The following is a 7417-nucleotide window of genomic DNA, read 5'->3' as shown; positions in this document are numbered from 1 at the left end:
CCTACCCATGACGGGTTTTGTAAGGGTGAAATGAATAACTTGAAAGTGCTTAGCACAGTGTCTCATCGAATAAGTGCACAGTACCGATTCAGTTCTTCTAACTTCTTTTTTTTAACTTTATTTATTTTTGAGAGAGAGCAGTGGCATGAGCAGAGGAGAGGCAGAGAAAGAGGGGGACAGAGGATCTGAAGCATAATCTGCTCAGCATAGAGCCCGACACAGGGCTTGAACTCACGAACCAGGAGATCATGACCTGAGCCAAAGTCAGGCACTTCACCGACTGAGCCACCCAGGTGCCCCAAGTTGTTCTTACTTCTATGACTACTATTACCATGCTATCTTCCACGTCCACACTGTCATCAATTCCTACGGAGTCAACCTCCTAAAAACCTCTCAAAGCGGTCCTCACGCTCCATTTCCCAGGTCTGGCCCTGCCTGTCATCTCACACCCCTATTCTGGGCTTGTTAAAACACAGATTGCCGGGGCCCCATCCCAGAGGTTGAGATAGCAGGTCTGCAAGTTCCCAGCTGATGACCACACTGTGGTCCAAGAGTCACACTTTGACAACCCCTGCTTCTAAGCTCTTCCTAGCCTCTCTGACTCAGGGGTCGTCCGCCTAACCCTTCTCCAGGCAGAGGTCTCAGAACTGAGGTGACTGGGGGGCTGGATTTCACTCACAGAGTCAGAGGCTACAGGCAGGGGAATGAAAAGGAGATTGGTTTCTAGCTCCAGGCTCAGACCTTCACCCTGGACTCTGCAAGGGTAATTTTAGGGCTTGGAAATCCTACATGCACCCGCTCCCCCGAGGGCTGTCCTCCACCCTGTTCCTCTTCCAATCCTCACCTGCAACACACACACACACACACACACACACACACACACACACACACACGCACACACGCACACTCTCTTCCACTCACTCCCTGCAGGAGTACCAACCAAGCTGTAAAGTGCGGAGGGAGCTCCCACTGGGCCCCGAGCCTGACACCCTCATGCTACATCCAGAACAATCCTTCATCTTTTCCTCACAGATGTTTCACTCACCCTTCTCTCTGCTATAAAATTCCCTCAAAAGCATTCACTAGTAATTTTCCCAAATCACAGTAATTACCTTATTACTTTGATATTAATAGACTTCACTTGGCATCAGGGACCCAGTTGGAACCTGCCTGGACCCCGTGTGTGGGAAGGGATTCCTGGAGGCAGCCTGGCATCAGGGCCGGTCTGGCTGCATCTCTGTGGCTAGCCCCTGCTAGCTCCCTCCCCACCCATCTTCCCTCCCTCATGCGCTTGCCCACATCAGAGAACCCTGGAACCAGACTCCTGAGGAACAGTGGGCGTCAAATCATCCACTCTCCAGAAACCTAGAGTCACCCAGCAAAATAGAGGCAGCACCCAGAAGGGAGCCCAGGGCCCCTGGATCCCCAGGCCTACCTTTCCTCCTTCCTCCCCTTTGCTATGCCCCAAGACAGATCTGACTTGGAGACCTTCCAAACCCTAGCCTGGATGAGGGGAGTCAGAGATGACTCCTTGCCTCCCAGTAATAACTAATACTGATTGACTACGGTCCATAAGCTCTCCAGGTGAAAACTGACTTAAACCTTACAGCCTATGTGGTCACTACTGTCATTTAACCCATTTTACAGATAAAGAAACAGAGTCCTGGTCAAGAAGGTTACACATGGTACCTGGGGAAGTCCTCAGGTGGATCTCAGGTAAACCAATCAACTACAGATGCCCTAGGTTCCTCCTCTCCTCACTCTGAGGACTTCCTGTCTCTAGCAGTGTCTGCACCCTCTTTCTGGATCCCAGGATAATAATGAGATTAGCTCATATGTCCTGGGGGCTAACTCTGTACCAGATGCTTTCCAGGTATTATCTTACCTCTCCCTCAGGACGGTTTTCTCTGATAAAGACTTAATTAGCCCCATTTCAGATGAGGAATGAGAGCCTCAGTGATCCCAAGAACTCACTCTCAGCAGCAGATCTGGAATTAACTGGGGTGAGGCCTGACTCCCAAGTCTATTCCCCTAACCATGAGACTCTTCTGCAAGCACCCTCCTCTCCAAGCTTCAGTTCCCCCGTTGTAACAATGGCAGGAACCATTGACGAGGGCTCACTGAGTGCCAGGCACCAATTTGCCATAATCCCTACCTGGCCCGTTGCACTTGATCTTATTAGTGCATTTGAATCTGTGACCTGGCATAACCACGGGACAACACTGCCTTGGTCATACCTGCCCACTCTCAGGTGGACAATGAGTGGGTTTCCAAGTCCAAGGCTCTCCAGAAACATTGCTTGGGAAACTTCCCCCACGATTGGGATGGGGGAAGGGACCTTCTAGGCAGAAAGGCTGCCCAGGGCAAGGCAGGCCAGGGCTGAGAGTGATTGGCAGTCAGACTAGGCCAGCCACACCAGTCAGGGTGGGGGAGCAGTACAGAGGCTCCTTTGTCCGGCCAGAAGCTGCAAGGCTGCCCCATCCCCACCATCTGGCTCCAGCTCCAGCCCAGTGATGCATGATGGGGAAATGGGGGTGGGGGTGCTGAGGGCTGCCCACCTGCTCTGCCTCCTGGGATAAGCCAACCCAAGACCTCCCAGGCCCATCTGGCCAACACATCCCCAAGCCCTAACCACCCCTGGGGACTCCTTTCGACAGGCTGAAATTGGCCGGGAGTGTGGCCAGCCTGTCAGGGTCACAGGTCACCGTTAATCTGCCAGAACAAGGGAAGGCAGGCGGGTGGGCACGCAGCCGGTGTGGGCAAAGCCCTGGCAGTTCCTGCCGTCTGTTCTGGTGGCTGTGGAGGGAGATTTTCCTCTTCTGGGAGTCACGGAGATGGGCTAGAGAGAACCTCAGACTCTAGGAAAATTGCGGATGCTCACATCTTGCTAGCTACCAATTGCGCTTCTGTGTGGGGACCCCAGAGAAACTCTCACAACGTGCTTCAGGTGTCACTGCAGCACTGGATGTGATAACAAAATATTTGCAATAACCTAAATGCCCAGCAATCGGGGACTGGATAAACACAAGAACCTAGACAACCTTCCTCAATGTTACTCAACTGACAGGGACCGAGAAACGAAGCCCCCGATATCAACATGACTTGACGATCTGTTCCAGGAAATTCTTGCCTGGAAAGATAGGACTGTAAACCAATAAATAACTTTACTATTTGCCCGAGGAAATTATTGCAAACGGATTTGTTTGGGCAAACGGTTTGCTCACCTTGGCAAATACCTCTCTTTGACAACAAACAAATGAAATGTGGTCTGTTTATACAATGGAAAACTCTGTAGCAGGTAAAGGGAATTAACTCAAAATGGACGGATCTTGCAAACATAAGGTTAAGTGGGAAAAAAATCAATTTGCAGGAAGATGTGGGAAAAATATGATGAAATATGTGATGTTTTTAAAACACACGAATAATATTATATAGGACTGTAGTGCAATGTAGGTACACTCATAAAAACGAGTGCAAGTGTAAAAACATTCATGGGATTTATGGAAACCCAAAATCTGAAGCTTTTGTGAAAACCACCAAACTCCCCTATGGGGAGGCAGGAAAAGCAGTGGGATAGAGGAGGAGTAAAGAGAAGGTTTCAATTGAAGCCATGTTTTACCATTTTTGTTGAAAAGGAAAACAAAAAAGATCTGAAGTAACTCGATTAAAATGGTAGGACAGTATTTGATTATTTGGGGAAATAGGTACCCAGAGGATTTTTTTTTAATTTCCTAAAATTGTTTTTCACTTCTTTTTTTTTTTTTTTTTTTTTTTTACTTATCTATTTATTTATTTAGAGAGAGCACAAGGAGAGGAGGGGTAGGCAGAGAGAGAGATAGAGAGACACAGAGAATCCCAAGCAGGCTCCAAGCTGTCAGCACAGAGCCTGACGCAAGGCTTGATCTCACAAACTGTGAGCTCGTACCCTGAGCTGAAATCAAGAGCTTGATGCCCGATCGACCAAGTTACCCACGTGCCCCATACTTTTGTTGTTTTTAAGTAATTTCCATGCCCAATATGGGGCTCGGGCTCATGACCTAAAGATCAAGAGTCCCATACTCTACTGACTGAGGCAGCCAGGCACCCCAGAGTTCCTACTTTTAATTCTTTTGAATATATATCTGGAAGTGAGATTGCTGGATCATGTGGTAATTCGACATTTAATTTTTTTGAAAAATTGCCATACCGTTTTCCATAGTATCATTTTATATTCCCATCAGCAGTGCTCGAGGGTTTCAATTCCACATCTCTAGCAACACTTGTTAGTTTCTGTTTGGAGCGGGTAATAGCCATCCTTATGGGTGTGTGAAGTGGTTTTTTTTTTTTTAATGCTAATTCCTTAATGCAAATAATCTTATGATTTTCTGTATTTTTAAGAAACAAAACAGATGAACATATGGGAAGGGGGAAAAAAGAGAGAGGGAAACAAACCATAAGAGACTCTATGATAAGAACAGTGTTGATGGAGGGAGGTGAGTGGGGGATGGGCTAAATGGGTGATGGGTATTAAGAAGGGCACTTGACTGACGCGGTGAGCACTGGGTGTTATATGTAAGTGATGAATCACTACATTCCACTCCTGAAAACAATATTACACTGTATGTTAACTAACTAGAATTTAAATAAAAAATCAAATTAAATTAAAAAAAGAAAACATTTCCAGAGCTAAAGGAAGAAAGGAAGGTCAGGCTCAGGTCCAGGATCCAGGAGTTAAGTCTGTGTGGCATTAGACAAGTCCCTTCATCCGTCTGAACCCCCAATTTTGCCACCCAAGAAAAGGGAGGAGGAATAATCTCATTCCCAGAATTAAGGACATAACCATTTTTCAGATGTTTGTGCAAAGAAAAAAATTTGGTCAGAAGGTCAACCGGTCAGCCTACACAAGTCGGGAAGCAGCATCTGGATGAAGACAGTGGAAGCCCACTAACCCTCCACTGAGAGGACTACGCGTTTCCAAATTTTAAAGCCCTACCCGTTATGCAAAAAAGGAAGTAGAGGCTCAGAGGGTCCAGGAACCTGCCTGTGGTCATACAAGGCAGAACTGGGATCTTTCCCCAGAGCTGAAACTCTAGGCCCCTACCATTCACTACCTTCTATGTGACCTTATCTTGATCCCAACAGTTCAATAGATTAGGACACTGCAGATCAGAAAGTCTGAGTAACTCCATAATAACAATAACTAAGATTTGATGAGCACTTGCCATGTGCTGGGTCTACCACACTACCCTTGGGGTCCTCACACACTAGTGAGTAGGTATACATCTTGCTCACTGATTTGAAAATGGAGTCTCAGATAAGTTAGGGCTTTTACCCAAAGTCACAAAGCTAATAATGCTGGCCAAATATTGGTGTTTTGTCTGTCTGGCTACAGAGCTGGAACTCCCCATCCACGTGCAGAGGACTCAGAATTCGAAACCACAACACATTAGGACTCGAAGCCAGTGCACATTCTTGGCACCCTCTGCCTCCCAGGGAATAAAGGAGTTCCTCAGACCACTTTTCTGCTGTCCTTCCTTGTGTCTTTTTCTCCCTCCAAGCTGTGGGCACAGCCCAGGGAGGGACCTCCCACGTTACTTGGAGTCTGACCTGCTACAGGTCCTTCTGGCATCGTGTGGGGGGCTCGCAGGGCCACAGTTTCTACACTATCTCTGAGCTTCACCAGTGGCACCTTCTTCCCAGGCTGCAGATGCTTCTACAGCTGTGTGAGCTTCATCTTGGTCTCCTGGGACCCCCAAAGCCTCCTCTCGGGACCAACCAGCCCCAAGCCAGGTAGGCTCTTGCTCAGTCACCAGGCATTCACACTTGCTTGTGGGTCCCGGAAAGAGCTAAGTCAGCCCACACATATACACATACCAAGGGGTGGCCCTGGAAGGGAGGCGGGTGGGGGGTGGGCGAAACAGGAGAAAAGGATTAAGAATACCTATACCATATCGTGATGAGCACTGAGTAATGTATAGAATTGTTGAAATCACTCTATTGTACACCTGAAACTAATATAACACTGTATGTTAATGAAACTGAATTTAAAATTAAAAGAAAAAAGAAGAAGAGATGCCTGGTTGCCTGGCTGGCTCAGTAGGTGGAGCGTGCTACTCTTGATCTCAGGGTTGTGAGTTCAAGCCCCATGTTGCATGTAGAGATCACTTAACGATAAAAATCTTTAGGGGCGCATGGGTGATTCAGTAGGTTGAGCGTCAACTCTTTTTTTTTTAACTTTATTTTTTATTTTTTAAAATTTACATCCAAATTAGCATATAGTGCCACAATCATTTCAGGAGTAGATTCCTTAGTGCCCCTTACCCATTTAGCCCATCCCCCTTCCCCCAACCCCTCCCATAACCCTGTTTGTTCTCCATATTTATGAGTCTCTTCTGTTTTGTCCCCCTCCCTGTTTTTATATGATTTTTGTTTCCCTCCCCTTATGTTCATCTGTTTTGTCTCTTAAAGTCCTCATATGAGTGAAGTCATCTGATTTTTGTCTTTCTCTAGTTTCACTTAGCATAATACCCTCCAGTTCCATCCACATAGTTGCAAATGGCAAGATTTCATTCTTTTTGATGGCCAAGTAATACTCCATTGTATATATATACCACATCTTCTTCATCCATTCATCCATCGATGGACATTTGGGCTGTTTCTATACTTTGGCTATTGTTGATAGTGCTGCTATAAACATGGGGGTGCATGTGTCCCTTCAAAACAGCACACCTGTATCCTGTGGATAAATGCCTAGTAGTTCAATTGCTGGGTCGTAGGGTAGTTCTATTTTTAGTTTTTTGAGGAACCTCCATACTGTTTTCCAGAGTGGCTGCACCAGCTTGCATTCCCAGAGCATCAACTCTTGATTTCGGCTCAGGTCATGATCCCAGGGTCATGGGATAGAGTCCCTTGTAAGTGTGGAGTCTGCTTGGGATTCTCTCTCTCTCTCTCTCTCTCTCTCTCTCTCTCTCTCTCTCTTTGTGCCTCTCCCTCTCCGTTTGAGCGCACACTCTCTCTCTCTCATTAAAAATAAAATAAAAAATAAAGTTATAAAATCAAATCAAATCTTAAAAAAAAAAAAAAAGAGGTGGCTCTGGGTCATTCTGGCCTCCAGATTCCCAGCACTCGTTCCTGTGTGTGCCCTGCCCTTTTATCACCTCCTCTTTCCAGTAATCAGCTTAGACTTCTGGCATTCAGAGAGAGGGGGATAGAAACCAGCCTATGTTTTGGAGTCAGGCCTCAGGACACACACCATTCTTTAAAGGCAGGGGAAAGAGGCCTGGGCTGGAATAATTATGAATAATAATCATTATTATAGTTAAACTAATTACAGTAACAAGAGAGCAACAACAGCAATAGCTAACCTTGAGAGCTTAGCTGACCTTGAGAGCTTGTCAGTATGCTAAACACACATTGTCTCATTCATTTATCTTAAGAA

Source organism: Felis catus, chromosome A3 (genome assembly GCF_018350175.1).
Source record: "Felis catus isolate Fca126 chromosome A3, F.catus_Fca126_mat1.0, whole genome shotgun sequence".
NCBI lineage: Eukaryota > Metazoa > Chordata > Mammalia > Carnivora > Felidae > Felis > Felis catus.
This window is presented reverse-complemented; position numbering follows the sequence as displayed.